This window comes from Chiloscyllium plagiosum, chromosome 18, assembly GCF_004010195.1.
Source record: "Chiloscyllium plagiosum isolate BGI_BamShark_2017 chromosome 18, ASM401019v2, whole genome shotgun sequence".
Taxonomy (NCBI): Eukaryota; Metazoa; Chordata; class Chondrichthyes; order Orectolobiformes; family Hemiscylliidae; genus Chiloscyllium; species Chiloscyllium plagiosum.
The window spans coordinates 69,265,581-69,278,022 of NC_057727.1; the positions used below are offsets into that span (position 1 = coordinate 69,265,581).

At 42.3% G+C, this 12,442-nt stretch overlaps 1 long non-coding RNA gene across 1 annotated transcript in view; it reads left to right on the plus strand.

The window, feature by feature from the left end:
* The window catches only part of LOC122559276, a 22,381-nt gene extending 10,911 nt beyond the window's left edge, over positions 1 to 11,470 (plus strand). The window contains exon 3 of the long non-coding RNA XR_006314379.1: positions 11,396 to 11,470. This is a non-coding gene — a long non-coding RNA (uncharacterized LOC122559276). The remainder of the gene's footprint in view (positions 1 to 11,395) is intronic.
* The last annotated feature ends 972 nt before the right edge of the window (positions 11,471 to 12,442 follow it).

Genomic DNA, 12,442 nt, shown 5'->3' on the forward strand with positions numbered 1-12,442 from the left:
CGGGCAAAAGCCCTTCATCAGGAATAAAGGCAGAGAGCCTGAAGCGTGGAGAGATAAGCTAGAGGAGGATGGAGGTGGCACCCCCACCCTCCTCTAGCTAATCTCTGCCTGTATTCCTGATGAAGGGCTTTTGCCCAAAACGGCGATTTTACTGCTCCTCGGATGCTGCCTGAACTGCTGTGCTCTTCCAGCACCACTAATCCAGAATCTGGTTTCCAGCATCTGCAGTCATTGTTTTTACCTCATCCCTGGAATCATCCTCATCAATTCTTTCTGCAATTTCTCAAAACTTTCACATCCTTCCTAACATGTGGCACCCAGAGTTGGATGCAATAATTCAACTGAGGCTAAACCAGTATTTTATAAACATGCATCGTAACTCAATACTTTTGTACTCTGTGCCTCTATCTAGTAAGTGCTGACTCCCATTTCTCCTAATGTCCTGCCAACAAGAGGCTAGATAAAGAGTGAAAAGTATCGAAAGGAGGGGTGTCTTCAATTAGGGATCGAAGAAATCAACCTGAAGTTTGTCATACTCCCTTGTTTTCTGCCCCATGGTACTCTCGATTTTTTTTTCATCGTCCAGGGAGCTCTGGCTTTGGTTGCCTCACCTTTCCATTTTGTGGGAAAGTATTTCAGTTGCACTCAAATGGCCTCCATGTTACAGTGACATCTGCCAGCCTTTGATGCCCGTTGACTTGAACCTGACCTATTCTCTCCCCATTGAAACTGGCCGCCCTCTAGTTGAGGGTATTTACTCTATGGGGTGGCACGGTGGTTAGCACTGTTGCCTCATGGCGCCAGGGAATCAGGTTCGATTCCAACCTCGGGCAACTGTCTGTGTGGAGTTTGCACGTTCTGTCTGCAAGGGTTTCCTTCGGGTGCTCCAGTTTCCCCTGGCAGTCTAAAGATATTCAGGTGAGGTGCTAAATTGCACATAGTGTCCAGGGAAGTGCAGACCAGATGGATTAGCCATGGGAAATGCAGGGTCACAAGGATGGTTCTGGATGGGCCAAATGGCTTGCTTGCATGCTGTACAGATTCTAGATTGCTCCTTTACCTGGGATCATTTCCGTATTCCTGCTTCATTCACTGATTTAGCCTCGCTCCCCAGAATCAGATCCAATTCTGTCTCCTTATTTATTGGACCTGAATCACACTTGATCAAGACAATGGTCCTGGACACATGGCAAAAACTCACCCCCTCACTTTCCTTCACACTGTTACCATCTCAGTTTGTAATGGGATAAATAAAATACCCTATAATCACCACTGTTTAGTGTTCTTGCACTTGTCCATAATTTCTCTAAGAATTGTACCACTGTAACTTATAGGGCTGAATCATCACAGAAGCCCTACAGTGGTCATTTGGCCCATTGAGTCCATATTGATCGTCCAAAGAGCATCCCACACAGGCACACCCTTCCTTCCCAGCCCTATCCCTGTAACTCTGCATTTCCCATGGGTAATCCATCTAGCCTGCACTTCCTTGGAGACAATGGACAGTTTAGCATTGCCAGTCCATCTAACCTGCAAATCTTTGGATCATGTGAGGAAACCGGAGCACCCCCAGAGGAATCCCGCACAGTCACAGGGAGAATGTGTAAACTCCCACACAGACAGTCGCCCGAGCATGAAATCAATCCTGGGTCCCGGGTGCTGTGAGGCGGCAGTGCCAACCACTGAGCCACATTGTGTGTGAAGTTATGAAACAGACAAAAGGCCCAACCCAGCATGCTTTCGGTACCATTTTAGCATCTAGTTTCTGTCAGAACCAAGAGCTTTATGCATGTGTAAGTCATGAATGCTTTCTTGCCCTCTCCACCCACACACCAGAGTGAGGTTTAAAGAACCGGCATAGTACCTTTTGGAATTCTAAGCTGCAAGGAGGAGAGAGAATAAAAACCCTTAAATTCCTGGGTCTGTGTTTGTTCAGCAGCTTCCCAATGTTAGCTCAAACAAGTATCATGCACTTGACAAGATTCAAAAGGCTGCTGGAGGCTCTCAGTGTTTATTCTGTTACCGTAGTGATGTTAGTTTACACTGGAGAAACCAATTGCGAGCAATTGCTTTGCAAGGTGTCTCTGCAGACAATATTCTTCCAGCGCTCTCTGTCCAAGTCTCCTATCTCCATTTCCAACAATGCAGTTGTAGAGGCCTACAACCCAGAAAAAAGGCCATTTTTCCCATTGAGTCTACACCAATCAAAAGCAGCCTAACTATACTAATCCTATATAGTCCTGTCATATGTGATACTTGGCCTTTTCTTACTCCGTTTGAAATTAAATGTAATTTTTTTTATCTGCAAGCCCAACATGACTAGAATTTACCTAAGCATTTATTACCCATCCCTAATTGCCCAGAGGGCAGTTAAGAGTCAACCACATTGCCATGGGTCTGGAGTCTTGTATAGGCCAGACCAGGTAAGGATGATGGATTTCCTTCCCTAAAGAACATCAGTGAACTAGATGGGTGTTTCTTGACAATCGGGAGTGGTTTCATGATCATCATTAGAATTTTAATCCCAGATATCTTTACTGAATCCAAATTCAACCATCTGCCATGACAGGATTTGAACCTGAATCCCCAGAACATTAACTGAGTTTCCAGATTAGTAGCCTAGCAATAACACCACTAGGCTGCTGTCTTCCCGACAGCTGGCCTGAAAAATAATGAAAATTATAAGCCATGCCTTTTATTGAAAGAGTGTCTGCACTAAATGATTAGCTCTGAAAAATATGGGGCGGCATGTTGGTCAGTAGTTAGCACTGCTGCTTCACAGCACCAGGGACCCAGGTTCAATTCCAGCCACGGGCGACTGTCAGTGTGGAGTTTGCACATTCTCCCTGTGTCTGTGTGGGTTTCCTCTGGGTGCTCCAGTTTCCTCCCATAGTCCAAAAATGTGCAGGTTCGGTGAATTGGCCATACTGAACTGCCCATAGTGTTCAGGGATGTGTAGATTGGGTGCATCAGTCAGGGGTAAAATCAGGATAGGGGAATGGGTGTGAGTGGGTTACTTTTCGGAGAGTTGGTGTGGACTTGTTGGGCCAAAGAGTCATTTCCACACTGTAGGGATTCTATGATATGGAGCTTGGGGCTGTTCTAATGCTCCACTAAAACCTAGAATGGAGGGAGGGACTCTTAACCTATCACCACATTCCACATGACTCATGAACAGAGCACAGCAATGGCCATATACATTGCAAGCAGGAGGTCAGGCCATTTCCTTGTGACTCTGGGTTGCAAGAGGACAGACCCAAGGGTGGGGCGTTTGGTGAATGCAAGGTGTTATGGATCACACCAAACCTCCTCGACATATAAGGCCCTTTCTTATTTTAAATGTAAGTGTAAGGTGTTGCGTTCCAGATGCAATTTGACTGGTCAAATTACCAGAGTTGAAGCAAAATACACTTTATTCATACCCTATAGTTAAAATGCAACAAAAGAAAGAAGAAATTAGGATAACTTAACTCTATTAGAAAACTTAACAGAATAATAGATTATTGAAGTACTGATATAGTAACATCCTGTAAACTCCCCCATGGCAAAGGTACATTCAGAAAAATAGGTTATCTCACAGGCAATTCTGCAGTCCAGGAGGAAAACATCAAGAGAAAAATCTGAGAAGGAGAGTAGCAGGGAGAGGTGAACTGTAGCTTCCAAACCCCCCTTCAAAACTCCAACAACTGCCACTGAAAAACTAAAACTAAAAATCCTGGTTCTATGGGAGCTTGACCCCACCCATTCAGGCTGCTTCTATTGTTCCAACTTAAAAAAACCCAAGGCCTCACAAATTGTTAACTTTTGTGAGCTTTCAATAGCTTGTCATATCTATCTTATAACCTCTTTAAAAAAACGTGAAAAAATACACCTCTTAAAGCCATTGTATCATTACAAAGGTCTGTTCATTAGATGAGGAGTGATCATGATTGAGTAGGTGCCAGCTAGGTTTTAAGGCTCATGTTGTATTATTGCATAGATTTCCAAACTAGACAGTCCGATATCTTTAAGGCAGTTACATGATACCATGACATTTTACGTTCCAGTGTAAAGGCACTCCATTTTGCCTTCAGTCAGTCTTTCAGTGCAGTGGAATCAGTATAGTGTCTTCAGTTAGTGTGTACGTAGCTGTGTGTACGTAGTATACAATAACATCCGTAATTGCAAATCTGTGATACTGAGCAGTGCAAATAGTTTGTGTTGTTAATAAACTTCAAGACATCTGTCTCCACAAAAACTGATTCTCTATGGTCTATGCTACGTGGCCTAACATATAATAAAAAAACATAAAGTAAATCAGGCCACAGATTTTGCTTTCCTCAGCCCTCTCGATTAAACAAAATATTGCAGATGCTGCAAACTTGTAATAAAAATGGAAACCGACAAAATTATTCAGCAGGTATGTCAGCAACAGTGGAAAAATGCAGAGTTCTGGTTTCATTAGGACACAGAGACCTAGCTGTCAGACTGTGTCCATTGCATCCAGTAGAGGCCCTGGGAATCTCGGGGTAGAATGGTGAGGGATACCTGGCCTTGTCTTTGGCTGTACCTATGGACTAAACGCTACTGAATGAAGAGGAACATCGATGCCTACATGAGAGACATCATTTATTCTGTGTTTTGTGTGGGGAACATCTATTTTCATTGTCTTTATGAATTCCATCCCATGTTTTGTGAGGGATCATCCATTCCAATGGTTTCATGAATTCTATCTCATGCTTCGTGATAGTCTTACCAAATCTCCAAGATTCCATTAACAGATGTTGCTGGATAGAGGAATTCAGTAGGTACCAATTGAGAGCTGTATTTGCGAAATGTTTGGGAGTGCATAGCTGAGGTTGATTGTTGTATCCAAGCTATTACTGATGAGAAATTCTTCCTGTGCCTTTTACACATTATATGCCCAGAAATCAAATCCCACACAAATGGGATTGTTCCAATCCCAGTAAAAAAGCATCTGTAATTCTCATTAACTCCTATCAAATTGATTCAGGAATAATGTTAGAGACAGACTGGCACCAACTTTGTGACTTAGCTCCTTCACTTAAGTCTTGAACTGAATTGGTTACGTGATACGGGCTGAAGGATCAGCTATCACTCGGCATAATGATCACAACGGCAAACATAGCAGTGGTCCCAAACCTGTTGTTCTCTGGCCAAGACAAATAGGAAAAATTCTTTTGTGATGCAGTAGAGGAATAGATGTGTGGAAATAGATTGATCAATTCCAACTTTAAACATTATTTATGGTGACAATCAGCCGCAACCCATATAGAGAGAAATCAAAATGCTGGATGCAGTTATTTGGTGTTATGTCCTTTCACAGCTCACCCCTGCATCTGAAAGTTGTTGCTTCTCTCCTCTATCTATCGGGATCTCACATGAAGTGAATCATAGAAGTCTCACCTCAGAACTTAGTAGACAGTGGAAAACTACAAGCGGCATTAAATTGATCATTTAATCAGGCAGACCTGAAGGGTTAGATATGTGGGAAATTGAAATATCAAAACTGCTGCTGTTAAATCCTTGAGCTGCATTGCTCTGTCAGTTTAAAGGAGCAAAGTTCTTTCATTAATCCATGATAAAGCTGATGAGATTATTTGAGGGGGCAGTTTTGAAGCAGCTTAAGCAGAAGACATAGACCCCAGCTGCAGCTCAATGGCTGACATCCTTGCCTCTGAGTCACAATTCTTGTGCTCGTATTGCCCCACATCACCTCTGAGGCTGATATGCCAGGGCTGTATGGGGAACACAGTGACATACTGGCAATGTCATTGTATGAGTTAATGCTTGTGACACATGAGTTCAAAGCCCACCACGACAGATGGTCAAATTTGAAATTGATTTGACAATCTGGAATCTAATGACCATGAAAGCATTGAAGATAGTTGTAAAAGTCCATCTGGTTCACTGATGAGCCTTAGGGAAAGACATCTGGCATCCTGACCCAGTTATGCCCATATGCAACTGCAGACACTTAGCAAAGTGGCTAACTCTTAATGGCCTAAGCCAAATTTTTTTTTAACCCTTACTGACATTGATTTTTTTCAGTTTCATAGAGTACACATTCTATCATAGAAGGTTACAGCACTGAAGGAGGTCATTCAGCCCATTAGCCTGTACTAACTGTGTGAAAGAGCAGTTGTACTTGGTTAAAACCCCTGCTTTTATTTGTTCCCCATGACCCTGAAAGCTTCTTATCCTCAAGTATTAGTCTGATTGGACTTTTAAAATTGATTATAAAATCAGCTTCCACCATCCTTTCAAGAAAGAACTGTCTAGTTCCCAACAATAATCAGAATAAAATCAAGTCTTCTCATTTCCCTTCTAGATCCTTTGTCTATGATTTAAATCCTATGATGTCTTATTTACTTATTAACCCAAAGTGAATGGATTTTTTAATCTATCTATCTATCTATCTATCTATCTATCTATCTATCTATCTATCTATCTATCTATCTATCTATCTATCTATCTATCTATCTATACATCTTTCTACGTACTTATTATCTGTCACTGTTCCTGCCTCAGCTCATTTTTTGCTCATCTTTTGCTGAAACCATTACCCATGACTCTGTAACTTATAGACTTGCCTGTTCCAATGCTGTCTTGGCTGGTCTCCCTCATTCTAACCCCCACAATGTGGGTCATGGCCATGAGCAGTCTATCTTTTTAACAAGCCTCCTGTGTGTTACTTTGTCCAATATCTTTCAAAAGTCTGCATATGGTACTTTATGGCAGAGGAGGCCAGTCATCCAACTAAGAAACAGCCTAATCCCTGTTTTCAGCTCTTGTTCTGTAGTCCTGCAGTTAGTGGCATTTCAAGTGAATATCCAAATACTTTTTAAATGTCATGATGGTTTCTGCCTGCACCATCCTTCCACGCTGTGAATTCCGAGCCCTCACCACTCTCTGGGTTAAAGTATCTCTCCCCAAGTACCCTATAGTCTTTCCATAAATCACCTTAAATCATTGGCCCCTAGATATTGACCCCTCGGCTAAAGGAAATGGATCATTTCTATCCATTCTCTCAAGGCCCTATATAATTTGAAAACCTCAATTAAATCTTCCTTTCACCTCCTCTGTTCCAAAGAAACCCAAACTAGCTCATGTTTCCTCACAGCTATAGTTCTCCATTCTTGGCATCATTCTAATAAACCTTCTGTCTTTACTCTACTCTCACTGGTGTGATCACATCCTTCCTGTAATGCACTGACCAGAACAATTCCCAATAACTTAGCTGTGAGTTAATGCATATTTCATACAGTTGTAGTATAACCTCCCTGCTCTTTTAATCTATAGCTTGACCAATAAAGTAAAACATCCCGAATAACTACTTGATCTCAAGAACAGTTAAGGATAAGCAACAAATAAGCTGGCTTTTCAGTGACATCCTCTCATTAGATTACCTACGTGTGGAAACAGGCCCTTCAGCCCAACATGTCCACACCGACCCTCTGAAGAGTAACCCACCCAGACCTGTTTCCCTTTGACTAATGCACCTAACACTATGGGCAATTTAGCATGACTAACCCACCCAATCTACACATCGTTGGACTGTGGAAGGAAACCCACGCAGACACAGGGAGAATGTGCAAACTCCACACAGACATTTCCCAAGGTAGGGATTGAACCCAGGTCCCTGGTGTTGTGAGGCAGCAGTGCTAACCACTGTGCCACCCCGCCACCCCAGCACCAAAGCAATAAAAACAGCCACCTTTTCTATTTGTCCTACTATCTTAGGGTGTGGATATAATTCCTTGGGCTCTCTGTTCCTCTACATTTCTCAACATGCTACCATGTGTTGTTGACTGCTGGTCTTATTTATTCTCCTCAAATGCATCATCTCACACATCTTCAGATCAAATTCCATTTGCCACTTTACAGCCCATCTGACTAATACCTTGTTGTATATAATCTACTGGACTGCCTTGATCATCTTCACTGTTACCTCGTCAGAGTTCAATGTGTTGGGTAAAGGTTTTCTTTAGATTATACATTTTCTCTCCCCACAATTAACTTAGGTCTTTTACAAATTAAGATTTATTTTGTCCCCTAATAAGAACATTATAAATAGGAGCAGGAACAGGCCATTTGGTCGCTTGAGCTTACTCCACCAATCAATCAGATCATGGCTGATTTGATAGTGACCTCAACTCTGCTTTCCAAACTGGCCCCCAAAATCTTCATCTCCCCTGTTGATCAAACCATTTATTTAACTCAGCTTTGAATATTCTCAATTATCCCAGGCTCCATTGCTCTGTGGAGAATTCCAAAGACCATCAACCTCTGAGAGAAGAAATTCCATCTTCATCTTCAATGGGAGACCCTTTAATTTGAAGCTTCACCCCTTAGTTCCAGATTCCAGGGAAAGCAATCTCTCAACCTCTAATCAAGTCCGCTCAGAATTTTATATGTTTCAATAAGATCACAACACCTATTAATAAGGGAGAAACTTTCCTTGTGGCTCAGTCCTGTTGACTACAAGACAAAAAGCTTCAACTTCATGTCTCTTTCTACCAACCTTTGAGTTTTGTACTGCCAAAAATTATCTGTATGCCTAAAGTAAATGTACAACAAAGATACATATCAACAACATAGTTAGACTCATGGGAGAGTTAACCTCTAGCTTCATGGATTGATATCCCCCTTGCAAATTGGATTTCTTGCATTTCAATCCTGATGAGTGTAGGCTATAAGCTTTGATTTGCTGTTCATTTTATCAATAATGAAAGGATGTTTCTTTCTGTGGCAATCTAGCAATGGAGATCCTTGTTTTAAAATCAAGCATCACCAAGGTGAGGTGAGTTTCTTTCTTTCAGAGGGTTGTAAATCTTTGGAACTCTTTGCTGAAAAGGTGGTAGAAACAGCATCCTTGAATATTTTTTAAGGCAGCAGTAGACAGATTCTCCTTAAACAAGAGGTGAAAGGTTAGCAGGGATAGGCAGGACTGCAGATTTGAGGATTCAGTCAGAACAACTATGATCCTATTGAAAAGTGGAGTAGCTCTATGAGTTGAATGGCTTAATCCTGTTCCTTGATGTATGTTGGTACACTCTTTGCCTATTCGCAAACCAATTGTAAATGTCTGTTCTCAGAAAGTACATCTGAATTTCTCATCATTTAAAAAGAATGAATACTATCAATCTCTTCTTCAAGAAACAGTTTACTTTTACCATTATCCTTGGTCTGTCCTTTTGATTGTAGCATGTAAATCATGGGATTTGGTCCTGGTACTCACAGTGTCCACCCGTATTGTATTCCTGGGTCAGTTTCAACAACCTGTTTACATTCCCTGCATATATTTTTAGCTTGCAGAAAATGCTGTGTCATCTGTGGGGAAGAGGGAGGACTATGGGCTATCCTAATGCAGTGCTGTAGTTAAAGGACTCTCAGTCAGTTTTTGTGTATTTTTGACAGATTATATTGTTTAGATTTACAAAGGTTTGGTACCATAGTTAAGCCCATTGTGAATACTTGGCTGAGTTTCAAATGCTACAGAACCACTGATTAGAATATCAATGGTTGTCTGCCAATGAGCTCCAGACATAGTAGGACTGATAGCATCCTACACTAGCGATCCCCTAAACGCAAACACGGCAGGCTAGGGTCCTGTTTCAAAGAGAAGTTTGTCCAACTTGACCTTCTTGCTTTGTCCATGAAAATCCAGGCCCTCCAAACTGAGGAAGAAAGTTGAGGTAGGGAGACTAATGGATAGTCACTCAAAGCGAGTGACTTTGAGTTTTGTACTACCACTTGTGAATTGTGGCCTGAAAAGCAACACTCTTCCTGTCTGTCACTTCCTAAAACAAGTTCCTGAAGCTGTTTGTCTAACTTGGTGACAGCGAAAGGGGTTAGAATTATTTTGGCCCGCACAACTAGTTTGTGTTTTTAACCAACTCCTGAAACAGTTGCCTGCTCTTTGTTCATCATTCCATATTGGGTACAGTGCATTCAGATTATTAATGTGTGTTACTCATGGTACCCCTGTCTGCTCATGGGCTGTTATGTTCTCCTTCTGGAGGATAAACCATCAGTCACATTATAGCTGAGCAGCCAGCCTGTGACTCTTCATCTGTTATATGGAGAAGCTCCACCAGTTAGTTGGGTTGGAAGCCATTGTGGCTGTGATTGAGGGACAGCCTCATGGCAAGGTAAGGTTTTGCATCTACAATTAAAGAATCATAGAATCCCTACAGGGTGGAAATAGGCCACTTTGGCCCAAGTCCACACCGACCCTCCGAAGGATTCCCCTACACTATTTCTCTACATTTACCCCCGACTAATGCACCTGACCTACACATCCCTGAACCCATGGCAATTTAGCCATGACCAATTCACCTAACCTGCACATCTTTGGATTGTGGGAGGAAACTGGAGTACCCGGAAGAAACCAACGCAGACACTGGGAGAATGTGCAAATACCACAAGGTTAGTCGCCTGAGGCTGGAATTGAACCTGGGTCCCTAGCACTTCTGAGAGTACCATTCAGTGACTGACTCTGTGCTGATGTGTGAGGTAGAGAAGATAGCCACATACAGTGGTGACCCCAGAATCCAAACGCCCTATTGTTCGAACAAATCAGAATCCGAACAATTATTTCGAGAAAATTTTGCCCTAAAATCCGAACACATTTTCAGAATCTGAACACCACGCACCGTTCAGGTCACACATTGTTTGTTCAGTTCATCCCCGGAAGTGGTCGTGAATGCATCTCTCATGTATCCATCACTAGTTTACCTCGTGTTTTCACCTTGATTTGTACTGGTTTTTTAAATTATCACCCTTATGTGTTCACCCAAGAAGAGCAGTGAAGCAAATAAGAGTAAGAGGAAGTCCATGAGAATGACAATTGAGTTGAAGAAAGAACTTATCGCTAAGCATGTGAGCGGTACATGTGTGTCTGATCTCGCTGCCATGTTTAAGATGCCGGAATTGACTATGTGTACGATTCTGAAAAATAAAGAAGTGATAAAAGCAGCTGATGTGGCAAAAGGTGTTACGACTCTGACCTTTAAGAGATCCAAGTTTATAGGGAAGATGGAAAACTCCTCTTAGTGTGGATAAACGAAAAACAGTTGGTTGGTGATCCCATCTCTGAGGTCATAACTTGTGAGAAAGCCAGGCTCCTGTACGCTGATCTTAAAAAAGATGTGTCTGGAAGTAGTGCTGATACTGATGAGTTTAAGGCTAGTAGGGGGTGGTTTGAAAACTTTAAGAAGACAACTGGGATCCACAGTGTTGTTATGCATGGAGAGGCTGCCAGTTTGAATGTGAATGCAGCGGCAAATTTTGTGAAGAAATTTAGTGAGTTTGTGAACACTGAGGGGTATGTGGCACAACAGGCATTCAATTGTGAAGAGACAGGCCTCTTCTGGAAAAAGATGCCAAGGAGGACCTATATAACTAAGGAAGAGAAGTCTTTACCAGGCCATAAACCAATGAAAGACAGGCTTGCTCTCTTGTTGTGTGGTAATGCTAGTGGAGACTGCAAGATAAAGCCTTTGCTTGTGTACCACTCAGAGAATCCACGTGTGTTCAAAAAGAACACTGTTATGAAGAGCAAGTTTAATGTTATGTGGAGGGCAAACATGAAAGCATGGGTTACCAGGCAGTTCTTCACTGAGTGGATTCATGAGAAGTTTGCCCCTTCTGTGAAGGCTTATCTTGAGGAAAAGAATCTACCCTTGAAGGATCTTCTTGTGATGGACAACACTCCTGCTCATCCTCCAGGCTTGGAAGAAGATTTGGTGGACGAATATAGTTTCTTCAAGGTGAAGTTCTTGCCCCCCCAATACCACTCCTCTCATCCAGCCCATGGACCAGCAAGTTATCTCAAATTTCAAAAAACTGCACACCAAGGCTATGTTCCAGAGCTTTGAGGTGACAAATGAGACCGAATTGACCCTCAGAGAGTTTTGGAAAGATCATTATAATATCCTCCATTGCTTAAGAATCATAGACAAAGCATGGAGGGAAGTGTTTCTGAGGACAATGAACTCTGCCTGGAAGAAACTCTGGCCTGAATGTGTTGCAGGGAGGGACTTTGAAGGCTTCGAAGAACCGCCTGTTGTGCCTGTTATTGTGTCTCTGGGTAAGTCCATGGGCTTGGAGGTGAGTGAAGAGGATGTGGAGGAGTTAGTGGAGGATCACAAGAATGAACTCACCACAGAAGAACTTCAGCACCTCCACAAGATGTAGCAAGAAGAAGTGGCAGAGGAAATTTCTTCAGAGGAGGAAGAGGGAGCTAGTGGGAACATTTCCAGTGCTGAAATTAAGGAACTGTGCTTCCTGTGGTCTAAAACACAGGCCACTGTTGAAAAGTGGCATCCTAACAAGACAGTGGTCAACAGGAGCATAAACATGTTCAATGACAATGTGATTGACCACTTCAGAAAAATTCAAAAAAGTCGCCAACACCAGCCAATTTTGGAAGGGTGGT